The sequence below is a fragment of the Amblyomma americanum genome, chromosome 1, assembly GCF_052857255.1.
Source record: "Amblyomma americanum isolate KBUSLIRL-KWMA chromosome 1, ASM5285725v1, whole genome shotgun sequence".
Lineage (NCBI taxonomy): Eukaryota > Metazoa > Arthropoda > Arachnida > Ixodida > Ixodidae > Amblyomma > Amblyomma americanum.
This window is the reverse complement of record NC_135497.1, coordinates 457,682,278-457,696,591: the sequence shown is the minus strand read 5'-3', so window position 1 is coordinate 457,696,591 and position 14,314 is coordinate 457,682,278. Positions and strand designations below refer to the sequence as shown.

At 46.0% G+C, this 14,314-nt stretch overlaps 1 long non-coding RNA gene across 1 annotated transcript; it reads right to left on the bottom strand.

The window, feature by feature from the left end:
- Positions 1 to 1,303: 1,303 nt before the first annotated feature.
- LOC144116018 (uncharacterized) lies at positions 1,304 to 12,013 on the bottom strand. The gene is made up of 2 exons (XR_013311680.1): positions 11,742 to 12,013; positions 1,304 to 1,561 (listed from the first exon to the last, which is right to left on the bottom strand). It is a non-coding gene; the product is annotated as an uncharacterized LOC144116018 (long non-coding RNA).
- Between the last annotated feature and the right edge of the window lie 2,301 nt (positions 12,014 to 14,314).

Below are 14,314 nucleotides of genomic sequence, written 5' to 3'. Positions count from 1 at the left end.
AATGCTGAGAGCATGCAAAGAGGATTTATTGAAGTTGTAGTGGCACATTTGCAGGAACAGCACAGTTCTTATTAGACGCCTAGCCTATATACTGCAATAATGCCTTCGGGCACTGCAGGTCTCTGTAATAAATAAATAAAAGATTAGTTGCCTGGACTAGAAGTAGCTATGTAAATATGCAGCGCTGTTAGGGAACATCGCTGAGCACACATTACTGACAGGCACATTTCAAATGTGGTCTTTTCGTCAGAACTTCCTCTGTAATTGCAGGCCTCCATAGTGGCCTCGCATTCACTGCATGCTTTCCATACACTACTTGCGAACAAACTGAAAGCATTACGGTGCGCTTAATTGCCCCGAGAATACTGTGTGCAGAAAGGGGCGACCTCATTGTTTTCACTTTTCATCTGTATCTAAGGCTAGAAAAGAATTAACGTTCCCACTTACTGCATAATGTGTGAAACTGTGTTAGCTTTTAGGCAAGTTGTTGATGCTTTGTCACTGTGTCGGTCCACTCCTCCATGGCCTCGGCATTACTGATCGCATGCGCGTTGTAGAGCAGTGGCATCAAAGTAGATAATCCTATTGCACTCAATATGAGATGCAGCATATGAGCTGTGGTCAGAGGCCATTTCTTGAAGTAGTGCGAGGTCAGGGCTGCTGGAAATGTGTGTACACAGCCGTTGATGCAAGGAACAAAGTACACTGAATGTTTGTGCTCCTTTGGTGCTCTGTGTAAGGGTGCATTATTTTTACTATAAGGCGAAATCCTGAGCTGGTTCACTCTGGATGCATCGCAAGTCACATTGAGCACGATAGTAGTATCGGGCCAGAATTAAATGCAAACACTGGAATATGCATGGCTCTTAATACGTCCCGTGCTGTCTAGCAGTGCCCACAATAAGTTTCTGACCTGTGCCATAGCCTCCTATCTTTTCTATACTCCATCACACAAGTCAATTACAGCGCTGGGAAGGCTGCGGCGATCCGAGCCAGTCAGAACGGCGTGCGCTGCAAAATGGGTTTCTCCGCGTTTCGCATCCTGCGACGAGTGGCTACACCGCTGGGAAGGAAAGCACCAGTGTGCTGCTGCATGCAGGTGACCTGGCCAACTGAGCGGGCGCTGGGTTTACGAACAGCGGTGAGTCGCCTCACAGCAGGGCCTCCACAGTGCCGGGTTCGTGCAGACTTTCTCTGCTAATTAACCCGTGAATGAAGTGCCCGTTGTGCTTTCAGAACACCATCCTGAACTACCTTTTAAATTTCTGCAGTTGTTTGAAAAATAGTCACAACGCTGCTCGAATGTTTGAGGAACTATTTATTGTCTTCCTTGGGCCTGACTGGACGAGAGAGCTCTGGCTTTCACTGTGCTTCAAACACTTGTGAGGTGAAGTATATGCTGTCATGTGCTCTGATGCAGCTGTTCAACAAGCTCTCCCAGCCTTGCAACTCTGCCCAATGGGCATTCTCATCCCAGATGATTTTTTCCTCTGGAGGCGTACTGGTTCGCTCACATTCCATATGTTTTGCCCGGACTTGTAGCACAGGATAGTGATGTTAACTGCAAAAGAAGACATGGCAGATAACGGCGCATTTTGCTACCATGCAGTATTGAGAAAACTGCAAAATTATAGAATGTGTGTGTGCATAGGGAAGGAGTGCATATGGAAGAACCATTTACTGCGGGGTGAGCACAAAAAAGGAACTCTTAGAAAGAAACCGAATGATTCCAGTGTGACTTTATTAACTAATGCAAGGTCTTATCAGTGTAAGAGGTGAAGTATAAGACAGGCCCGTAATGGGTGATTTTTGTTTCAATTCCCTGTGGGCCAGACATGGGCATGGTCCATGCAGATTGCTGTTTCAGAGGAACTAGCTGAATGCGAGTGCAACTTGTGACTTAGATTGTGGCCATTTTAGGGGCTGCTCTTGCACAGGCCTCAGAAATAAAGCAGTCTGGTGGGAAAATTCTTACCGTACTTCAGCAGCCACCCAATTCAGTCTTCTAGGCATAATTACATTGGTCAAATAAATTTGGTCAGAAATGACCTATGAGTACCTGAATAAGCTATTAATTCTGATTAAAGTTTATAAATTAAAAACAAGAGCATTACAGATGCCAGTAGGAAATTATTTAGTGTTCGTTTGCTAGACGGTTGCTCATAGCTTGAGCAACTTTCGGAAGAGCTTTCATGGCTTCTCGTTAAATATCTTCGTCATGTCGTTCTGTTGCCTGCATTGCAAAATATATGTATTGGGAGGAAAAACTTTGTTAAAAGAAGTGCCACATATTTTTGGTAAGTTGAAGCACTAAATGCATTCAGGAGTTGCTTCAGATTTCTTCTTTTCACTAAGATTAGTGCAATGTAGCTTTTCGATAGTATACAAGGCGTCATGAATCACAATGGCCGAATAAATAAAACATTTTTATTGAAAGCATTAAGGCTCCCGTTGTGCAGAATGGGAGATCGAATGATCTTCCAAACTCCATTGCCTTGGAGCACAACCATGGTACATGTCATGATCATCTAGTCGAACATTTTATTTATAACACCTAGCACATTACTTCTGTACCAATGAGGCATGACTTTTCTTTTTTTTCATTCTCCTGTGTGGCTACCATCTTTATTGCTTTTTCTGTAGATATCTTCGTGTTTTTGTGCCCGGTTCCTTTTTGTATGCTTGTATTTTTACTTTTCTTTCATGATCCATTGTTTTTTGTGCATGCCTTTTGTTCAGTTGTGATAAATGCAGTCAGTTATTTGACCTTAACAGTGTTTGTACTAACAGATTTAGGCATTGTTTTTCTAAGAACTGCTATTATATATATATATATATATATATATATATATATATATATATATATATATATATATATGTCTTTACCTTCCTTGCTCATTGCTTCCGTGGAGGCCTGTAAGGTGTTCATAAATAAATAAAAAAAAATTCGTTGGAGGCACAGATATCTGTTAAGTGCTGGAAGGCGAAAGCTGTTTGCGACTCATTGCACTGATTTGAATATGCCGCGCTAGAAGTCATTACCATTACTGTATATAAATCTTAATTAAAACTAAACCCTGTACCAGCACCAGAGCTTGTCGTAGTGATTAAGATAGGTCGGCATATGCGTGGGCGGTAGCAGGTGTGTTGGAATTCTGTGCAGTGCCACATGCGATGCACTCTAGGTTGGCATTCCACGTACCCTACCGAAAGACTGACAGTAACTGGACACTGGCTCCCTCGCCGGGTTGCGGGTTGGGGCGGTCCTCCTCTATCTGAAGCAACCATTCTTCAGCGGTTTTTCTCCTAACTTTTTTAGTTCCCTAGTTAAGACTTCCGGCACGTCCCAAGGTCCCAAGTTTACGGAAGGACAGATGTAACGGAAGGACACGGCCACGTGACCTAGGATGTAATGGACGTACGCGAGCGAGTATGAGCCATTGAAGGCTTTTGCCTTAATGAAATCTGACAGCAGCGGCATCAGCAGAAAAGAATGTGGCCAAGCTGACACTTAGGTCACGTGATCTTGTGACATCACAACCAGCCCACCATATGGCAGGTGGCAACCTGTCCACCGGATTGTGAGCGAACTGCCTGCTTTGACAGGTGGCAGGTTAATTAATGATTGGTCACGAGAGGTTGCTCGAGGAGAGCAACCTGGTTCTCTAGCTCCACTGGTAGCTGTGTTTGAAACAGCCACCTTCCAGGGCAGTGACGAACCACATAACCGCTGCGCCTCTGCGCCAGGAGTGGTATGAGGACTCCCCGTGGCCCATGAATGTAGAGAATTACCCATTCTGCTTTCATGTAGGCAGAATGCTAGGTCACAGAGGAGGGATCTCTAATAGTATATCGTATTGCATACTCCAAAGAACAGTATCCATGTCTGCGAAGTGATATGCAAATAAGACTTCAAACTGCTCAAAGGGCCTCGGGAACTTCTAGAATAGTGGGGTGCCAGTGCGCATGTGCAGGACAATAACTAGAGGGGCGTCATTATCCTGCGCCTGCACACTGGCACCCCGCTATTCCCGTAACCTTTAGGGCCACCCTGTTCTAAATAAGTGCTATCGCGTCATACTCTTAAGGTGGACCTTCAGTGTCCCCTCAGATTTTTTTTAGTTTGCTAGCACTTATAGTGGCTATTCCTTGCATTTAGCTATCGCGTGTTTTTGTCCGCCTGTGTGTCTGAAGCCTGCTTTGTGGCTGCCCACCTGCCCATCGGGTTGTGGCCAACGTGAACAGGTGTGTGTGTGCATAAGCATATACACCTGGCAGGTTGTCCACTTGCCAATGCCCACCAGGTTGTGGGCAAACTGCCCACCATGGCAGGTGGCAGTTCATTTAATGACTGGTCGCGAGAGGTTGCCCGGGAAGTACATGGAGCTCAAGAGCCCCATCAATGGCAGCCCCTGCCATTGCAGAGGAATGGCATGTCGCTTAACCGCTGCACCACTGCGCCAGGAGTGGTATGAGGACTCCCAGGGACCTATGAATGTAAAGTAGAGAATGACCAAGTCTGCATATATGAGCATTAACGCATTATCGCTATCAAGCCGCTGCTCATTGGTTATGGCGCTCGGCTGCTGATCCGAAGGACGTGGGTTTGATCCCGGCCGCGGCGGTCGAATTTCGATGGAGGCGAAATTCTTGACGCCCATGTACTGTGCGATGTCAGTGCACGTTAAATAACCTCAGGTGGTCAAAATTTCAGGAGCCCTTCACTATATGCCGTCCCTCATAGCCTGAGTTGCTTTGGGACGTTAAACACCAATAAAGCAATCATTATCGCTATCCTAACAACTTCCAACCGTGAACAATTGATCCGAAATCCGGAACAGAAGTGAAACCGAAATGATAGCGTACCTAATTCACATTTGGCTGAACTATGACAGTCTTTTTTTTCACTGCCCTGCAATTATCTCTGCATGTGTTTTCTCTATGGGCCCGTCACGTGGCTATACACGAGGGGCAGGTATTGAAGACGTGGCTTCAGAACACATGATTATGGATGGCCATGGTCGTCATTGACAATCGGTTTAGAACGGCAGTAGTCTGCAATCTTAGCAACACGAGCGGGAAGGACGTCGTTAACCCTTATGTAGCCCAAGGAAGAGGAAATTTGTGTAAGCTGAAGATAAATGGCGGCGGCAAGGCAGGTGAGGTGTGCTGTATGCGCTGTTTGGATGAGGTGGCTGAGCGCAGAAAGGGTACGGAAAAAAATAGAGTTCTTTCCGAAAGCATGTGCTTTGCGCAAAGTTTCAAGTTATTAGGAAGCCCAACTCTTTGTGCTGTCATGAGACTCACTCATCAAGTGCCAAAACAAAGGAGGACTTCTATAACCAAATTATTTACTGCACTGAATATTCCTTTTCAGAGTTCTGGCTAAGCAGCTACTTGCTATTTTCTCGTTGAATTAGTAATTGTTAGTATGTCGAGTGCAGCGTCTGTCAAAAATATACAGCTCAAGGGGTTTGCTTCTGAGTCCTGCAAAGCGGCTCACTTTGCATCCTCAGTGACGATAATCTCTCACCTCACGTCGTCAACTCTCCCAAGCTCAGGACTGACAAATGTGCTTGAGAGCCTTGCTATACATACGGCTTAGGAGCAAAACCCTTGGGTTGTATTAGTAAGCAACACATTTGCTACCTGCGCTGAATTTGCGGTTATAAACAGTTAGCGAGCTAGTAACTACAGGGAGAGGTAACTACTGTTGTTACTACTTTTTTAGTAAGTAGCACATTTTTTTAGAATAGAGAATGTCGCACGTCGCAGACACGATTTGTCTCCTGCCACTCTTTGTGCCATATGTATCGCATGCATCAGGAAGTCCTCTTTAATGTCTTATGAAGGAGTTCTTTCGTTTGTTTTCCTGGGCAGTTTCAGCAGAGGGGGCATAGATGGCAGGCCTTTTCAGCTGCATTGTTCAAAATCTGATCAGAACAGTAATGACTGCTACAGCTGTAAACATGATAACTGGCATTGCGAGAAGTTATATAAAAAAATTGGAGAGCACTCCAGTGTGATGCATTGAAGAAATGCGAAAGCATTTTCATTAGAACGTCGGCACCTTTTTTTTGCAAGTCATCGTTGCCACGTGACCCTTGGGTGATGTTGGGAACTTTTTGAAAGTATCACGTGACCTTTGGATGATGTCAGCAACTTTTTGCAAGTCATCGTTGGATAACATTAGTACACATCCTCGACACTCTTTACCGTCGTACACACCACAACGCATTCACTTCGCGCCCCTAGATCTAACACGCTTGAACCAATCGACCCTTCCTGGCGTATGCGTTGCGTGCCTGCCTGACGCACAGAGGGCATATGTTTGAACCGCAATGCAGGCGATTTTCTTTTTTCAATGGTCATTTTCGTGCAGACACGCTCTGCCGACAGCTCCCAAGAGAAATTGGCCAATGGCCGATGGTTGGTAACCCGCTGGTCTCGAGTTAATAGCTAATGTGCTCGGCCGACTTAGCTCAGGCCAGCGTGGGGCAACGGCTGGCCAACTGTTGTGTCGGCCTATGGTGGCAAAAGGCAAGCAGTTGTCCTCTGGCAGGCGCCTGATAATAGTTGGCCGCTGACGCGTAGGCAAGCAAACACAGGCCGACATCGGGCCACCGCTGGCCACCAACCACTAGGGGTAATTTATGAGACAATTGTGCGTAATTAGGGCACAGCTGCTGGTCAAACGCTACATGTCTTGATCGTGCATGTAACAACTGGTAGGAAGTTTTTGAAATGTACGAAAATATGACGCCCATGACACGCACCTGTCACGCAGTCGTGGTGCCTGAGAAAATCTAGCGTCATCACGTTTGCATATTTGTTGCATAATGTTCGCAACGACGATTGCAGAGTGGGCTGTTAAGATTTTTCTAATAGAAGGTATTTTCAACGTATGTAGTCTGCACTTTTGCATTTCTCGTTGGTGTCACCACAGAATTAGAACTGAATGTAATAGTATTGCTTAACGTGCAAGAGCCACTGGCTTCGCAGCAGGGTCTTAGATTTGGAGTGCACCACGCTTTAGTGCCCCTGTCGCTAGCACATACCGGTGAGGAGGAGCGGTGGTGCGCGTGCCAAGTTCGAGGCTATTTTCCTCCTCGCCGCGAAAACGGCCTATAGCTTGATCTGCATGTCGCGTCTGCTTGTCGTTAGGCATTCGTCTTTGTGACAGCGTAATAAAATTACAACTCAGATTTCTCCTTTGGATATGTCGGCACTGGGCCAAACGACTCGTTCATTGTGATAAGCGGCTGACCTTTCATTTTCACGTCTAAAATACGGAAGATGCAAGTTAGGCTTTGCAGACGTTTTTGTGTATTCTGTGCAGCTGCCATTTTAGTATACTCTCTAGTATAACATGTAATTTATTGTTTGGCCGCCGTTGGGCTGAGCATGGCCCGGGTCTGCAAGAGCTGATCGGCTCTAGTAAGGCCATTGTCAATCCCCAACCACCGCCCGAGCTGGTTTGCCAAGCTCGGGCCATGGAAGGCCTGCTTGGCTCCAGAGGTGGGCCATCGATGAGTCATGCAACCTTTTCCATTGGGAGGTCCTGTACACGCCACTACACTGAATTTTACACTGATGGCTCAAAAACAGAAAGTCATGTCGGAAGTGCAGTAATTCAAGGAACAAATGAAAAAATGATACGATTGCCACAGTATGCATCGGTATTTACTGCGGAGTGTTATGCCATCTTTGTAGCTGTAGAACAAATAGTAAAACAAAACATAAAAAATAGCATCATTTACACTGATTCACTGAGTATGCTAAAAGCGCTGCATTCTACAAACGCTGCTGAACCCATAATAGGAAAAATCATACATAACATAGTTAAAATTACAAAGCAAAAACATATTATATTCTGCTGGGTCCCTAGTCATGTTGGAATTATAGGTAATGAGAGAGCAGATGCTTGTGCAGCACAAGCTAGAATTGGCCATATAAAACAAGTTAACATACCACAGAGGGATTTTTCTAAATTACTGCACAGTAAACTCAGGAATAAGTGGCAGATTGCATGGGACGAACAAACAAACAACAAACTACATTCTATAAAACCTGTTTTGGGAGAATGGAGATCATGTACACATTAGGAGCGTTTCATAGAAGTTATTTTGTGTCGACTACGCATTGGACACACACACCTTACTCACAACTTCTTACTGACAAAAAAAGACAAACCTCTCTGCGAAATGTGTGGCGATGAACTCACGGTAAACCACATTTTAATTGTATGCAAAAAACTGGAACAACTGAGGAAAAAATATTTCACAACATTGTACAATGAATACATCCCACTACACCTCATGTTACTTTTAGGAGATCAAGCACTGGTTGATTTTTCAAGCATTTTTAAATTTCTCAGAGAAGCCAATGTTTTATACAAACTTTAGATATAAAAAGCGTAACCTTTAACAAAAGCTCTTACCGTGTGTTTGGCGCATCATAGCCTCAGTTGCTTTTGCGCCATTAAAATCAATATAACTAACTAACTAACTCTTCCCTGCACTCCGTGGAGAGGCCAAGGTGGCTTTCATGTTGCTTCTTCGTCTAAAACTTGGCGTCTCCGAAGTCCGCCTTAGACTTGATGTTACTCCCAAAGAACCAGAAATATTTAGAGGATTTGTACAAATGACCCCACTATCAAACATCATTTTGGGAATGCATGAAACATCCACGCGAGTATTTGCAAGAGATCATCTGTTAATTGGTGACCACTTGACTCCCGTTTCGTGATATGATCAGAATGTCATTTTATACACACTGCTGAGATTCCAACAGGTGACGTTTTGTGAACATTCACAAGTAGACATTTAAATTAGACAGGCTCGCTCTGCCATCAATAAGAACTCAACTTCATGTGGCTCGTAAAGCTTTTCAAACGGTTTATGCTGCAATATATGTACTAAAGAAGATCCTGGAATCGGGCTCGGAAAGGCAGCTTGTTTAGAAGTATGTTTGTTTCTACCTACTGCATTTGCGTTATGTCACACAAAGATAACAGAGCAGACTATTATGGGCTTTATAACAAAAGGTATTAGCAGTATGATGTTCTTACTTGGATTTCTCGTTTTTACCATCACAACTTCGTAATTGATTGAAATAACTTCGCTTCACTGCAAGCGCCACTGGCTCTAACAGAAGGGCTTTATGTGGGGGATATATAAGCCTGTTAAACTAGCAGGTGCATGTGCGCGCAGCATGTCGATATATTGCATGGCGTTCTGTCTCATAGTAACTGTGACGCAGAGTTCCGTGTATACTGATTACTTGACTGGATAGCCAAGTTAATGTTTTATACGCATTACATTATTCAACTGTGAAAACATCAACACCTGTACCGGCGAACCATTTATTTTCCTTGCGGTCAGCTTACTGCATTTCAAAAACCTTTCCGCTTCACCTTTGCAGAATATACAAAGAGGACGACACCGCCTAACTGCTAACACATTTTCTTGTGCGAAAAGTTTTTGGTTATATTTCGTAGATGTCCATACCGAGGGAATAGGGACATTATCTAAACATAGAATGGGCAAAGTCTGGACGTTAAAAACATCGTCAGTACAATAAATATTTTGGTAGGAACACTGCCATTTGCATCTGGATCTGAAATGGCTGTCTGGGATGCTTGGTGCTGGGTGTACCTGCCCTCTTGCTGGCTGCCCATGTGCTTCTAACAGCCCTGCGATGGCTCCCTCTCAGTGCGGCTTTGTGCTGACACTGGTTCCTCGCTGGCAGCCCTTGTCTTGAGCACTGGTGACGCCTTGTTTGTGGGGCTTACTTTCGACAACCCTGCTGTGCCCAGTCTTGAGAGAGTAGCTGGCCACCTGTGAGATGGTGGCACAGAACCACTTTTCCTATGTGATGCACTTGTCACTGTTGCCAAACCGCGTTACTCCTGATTCGAAGCGGTCTTCTGCATTTCCCTGAGGTTGTAGGAAGAGGTCACAACTTTATGCCACCAGAGTGGCTCACCTGAACGCTCAGGTATCTTTACAGCCTTCTCCGCTCTGCTTTCATCATGCTTAGCTTCAGGTGCAGTGCGTTTTGGAGCTGACTGTCCTGAGCTTGCTGCTGGCAGAGATGGCTTCGCAGGCATCTCCTGCATCCTTCTGGCATCAGCCGGTGATGGGGAGCGATCCAAAGGGGGGGATCTGAATCACAGGAAAAGAAACACCAGAAGCACCAGGGTGGCTCCTTTTCGGCCGTGACGAGGACTCCTCCCCCAGCTTCAACTAGAGGACTGTCCACAAAGAGTCGTTGGCTGGTACAGATTTGTCTTGGAAGTGTGTTTCTGTTGCTGGGATCATCAGTGCACCTTCTGTGTGGAGACCGTCAGATCTTGCGGACAGGCCTTCCCCTTCCACAGGGTAGAGAGCATCGTTGGGAAGAGACCACTCAACCTGCAGGTGTTTTGCATCGGCTGCTGGCGTCATCAACCCTACTGAGAGCTCACGCGCCACTTCCAGTGGTTCCACTGACGGCGACGGCTGCATGTTACTGAGCTCGGCCAGTGGTGTCTCAGATTTCCTGATTCTCGTGCCATAGCTGCTCGACCAGCTGGCCTCTGGGCTCTCCATGCGAGTAGGCTGCAGTTTAAAGAGCGCTTCTCAGGAGGTGTCTGACAAGATAACATTGTCTTCCTCCTCTTCTCTTTCACTTTCTGAGGCTTCAGAAACACTGATGATGATCGCGTGCTGCTCAGTAACAGGTTCGTCTAGTCCATAGGCAGCGCGTTGTCCCCCACTGACTGCGAATGCTGGTAAGTGCAGGGAGACTGCTGAAGCCTGAGAACAGGCTCTGCTTGGTGGGTCTTCTAATAGCTCGGTGCCGTCATTGTCGCAGAGTGGAGTTGACTGTTCCACTTCAGCAGGCATTCGAATCGAAAAGTAACCCCAGTGGTAGCAAGTAAAAAATTGCAGCGCGGAAGACGGGGACTTCAAGGGTAGAAAACACAGGACAAGCGTCTTCCGCGCTGTAATTTTTCAAATATGTATCACCAACTCGCCCGCCTTGCTATCGTAGCAAGTGAACTCGAGCCAAGAATTTTGCTACCCTTTGTTGAAGCAATGCGACAAGGATTTACGTACTTCGGGCGCGTTTTTCAGCACAAAGCTTAGAATGACCTTAGAGGAAAATTTTGAGAACACTGATCAAATTTACAGAAATGGCCTGAGTGACGAGAGGGGTGTTAGGTTTGGTTTTGTTTATGGGGGTTTAACGTCCCAAAGCGACCCGGCTGTGAGGGACGCCGTACTGAAGGGCACCGGAAATTTCGACTACCTGGGGTTCTTTAACATTGTCACATTTTCGCGCACTTATGCGTGCACTCCCAGGCATCCTTAGAGCGCGGGAGGGGGGGGGGGGGGGTGTTGCGCGCCGGTCTCGGTCACAAAGGCGATGCCCTCGACTCAGCGTGGCAAGCTCATCCGGAGACCAGCTACCAAGTTACAAGGGGGTTGATCGTTTGGTGCCCAGCTTTCGCCGGTCGCAAGCCAGAGAGTGGGTCGGAGCCAAAGGTTCACAAAACAAAACAAAGTTTATACAGGGAAGAGACGATACAGAGGAATTTCCTAATCACTTGTACGAGCACATACAAAGCGATCTTCATTACAATTCAAATCGTGCAAAGTAACACTAGAGAGAGACTACAATACAACCAAAAAGTCTCGCTCCTAAAGTGCACTAACACAAGAGCGAGACATAAAAACAAAACACAATTTGTTTACCCGGCACTGCGGCAGTCCGACGACTGGAGGATGACGACGGAGCCGTCCCGCAGGCTGGCGCACGCTGCCTCGTTGATCCGTGGCTGGTCGAATGGTGTTGAACCGGGAGTTGTGCAGGCGCTTTCGCGCCTCCATGCCTTAGTGCGAGCATCGGTTCCTGGCTTTTGCCCAAATCCGCGCGCAACGCGTCATGCAGCTCTCGTTGCATCAGCAGCGGAGGGCTATCATTTGTTCGCCGTTCCAGCTCTTTCTGACGTCACTCGGCTACCATGGCCGCTGCCGAAACCTTCCCCCCCCCCCCCCACCCCCCGGATACTCCCGTGTGCGTCGGCAGCCGATCGAGGGGGCGAGTGGGTGGGTCCGGAAAAGCACGAGCAGTCTCTCAGCAAACGGCCGAAGAGATGCCGGGATAATGAAACATAGGGCATTGTGGGGGTACATGTATGATGTACTGAGAGGTATTTGGAAAATAATAATGGTGCCGGTGCTTACTTTCGAGAATGCGGCTCTGTGCTTAAGGGCAGAAGTTCAGTCGAGACGAAGTAAATAAGAGTTGTTGGAAGATTAGCACTAGGTGCCCACGGGAAAACCACAAACGAGGCAGTACATGGGGATATGGGCTGGGCATCGTTCGAAGCACGGGAAGCTCAGAGTAAAATACTATACGAAGAACGCCTGAGGAAACTGAACGATAACAGGTGGGCAGCTAAAATATTTAAATACTTATACAGAAAGAGCTTGACTTACACTGGCGGAAAAGAACTAGAAAGCTGCCCAGTCAGTTTGCCAGACACGAGGAAGGAAAAAGAAAGAGCATTAAACGACAGATTAAAAACGTCGAAGGTAAAAATTGGATAGATTCAAGGAAGAGAAGCATAGTGTAGAACCATATCGATACTGGAAAAGGCAGATCAGGAAGGAAACGTTTTATAACTCAAGAGGCAGTGCCTCCTTTTTGAAGCTAGGTCAGGGTGTCTTAAAACGCTCAGCTACAAAAAGAAATTTAACGAAGATGACACATGTGCTGTGTGTGGTAAATCTGTAGAAACAATAGAACACCTCATTCTAAAATGCGATTGTATCCATTCCGATGTCGATGCAGGCACGGTCACTCTTCCTGAGGCCCTAGAGTTTAGAGATAGCAATAGTCATGTAAATAAATCTGCGGTGGAAATTGGCAAAAAGCGATTGGAGGGTTGGTGGCTCTAAAGCAGAGAGGTGACATAAGTTTAAAAGTGTTGGAAGACGTATCTTAAAGAAAATGGCGAATTTTATTAACAACTTACACCAGATTTGAACAAAAGTAAAGGAAAAAAACAGCATGGTGGCAACTACCACCGCCCTGTTTCCAAGGGGACGCTCCTACCTTCCATCCATCCATCCGTCCGTCCGTCCGTCCGTCCGTCCATCCATCCATCCATCCACCCACCCCATCCATCCATCCATCCATCCACCCACCCACCCACCCACCATCCATCCATCCATCCATCCATCCATCCATCCATCCATCCATCCATCCATCCATCCATCCATCCATCCATCCATCCATCCATCCATCCGACCGACCGACCGACCGACCGAGAAATGTCGGGGAGCGCCGACATTTCTCTGTGAAAAAGTGATCAGAGAGGACAGAAAGGCCCGAAAGCGCGGAAATTCAAATTTTAACTTCAGATAACTAAGCCTCCACAAAACACATTAAAAAAATTCTTGTCGGAGGATATGTGTGAAGAGGCGTCTTTTGACATCCTAGGCATGCTGCAACATTATTGAGCGCCCCTTTCAGAGCCCCTTTAATGAAGACGAGGAAAAGAAGCGGGCCAAGAACTGAGCCGTGGTGTACACGAAAGGTTACTTTAGCAGCACCAAAAGAATTACTGCCGACTACTGCAAATAAAGTAAGTTTCACAGAAGAGACCGCAACGAAAGCCTTGCTTGCTTAGTAAAAAAAGATATGGTTATGATCGTGCTGCGATGTGATTTGTGAATATATTACGTGCTCCAGAAACTTGCAGGCAGGCAATGTATATTAGGGAAATGGGGCGATAATTGGATGGGTCTGATCGCTTGCCTGCCTTGAATACTGGCACAACTTTCTTTACTTTATATCCTTTTGGTGGCGATGCATTCGATATAGACTTCGAAAATTACTTGTAGGAACTGACGAGAAATGTCCTGACTGCTCTTTAGTGATTTAGCAGTTAATCCGTCAGGCCCAGGCGTGCTAGATTATTAAAATTATCAATTATTTTTATAACACCTTCCGTTGCAATGTAAATTGAGGGCATCCGAGAAAAAAATTAATGAGGAAATGATGGAAGGTTTTGGGGTGAGTTTTTGAGTGAAGACTGGCGAAAAATATGAATTCATGACGCCTGAACACTGTTCGGTGTGAACAGATGAAACATCTTGATAGGTCAGGTAATGTTTTGTGTGAACGGTTTATGCTCAGCGTCAGAGGGTCCAACATTTCTTATGGTTACTGAGAGAAATACTCGGCAAGTCGTGGTGAAAGAAATTATTTTTAGCGCGCGTTATTGAACCTGTGCGTCCTTAAAGAAATATAAATAATT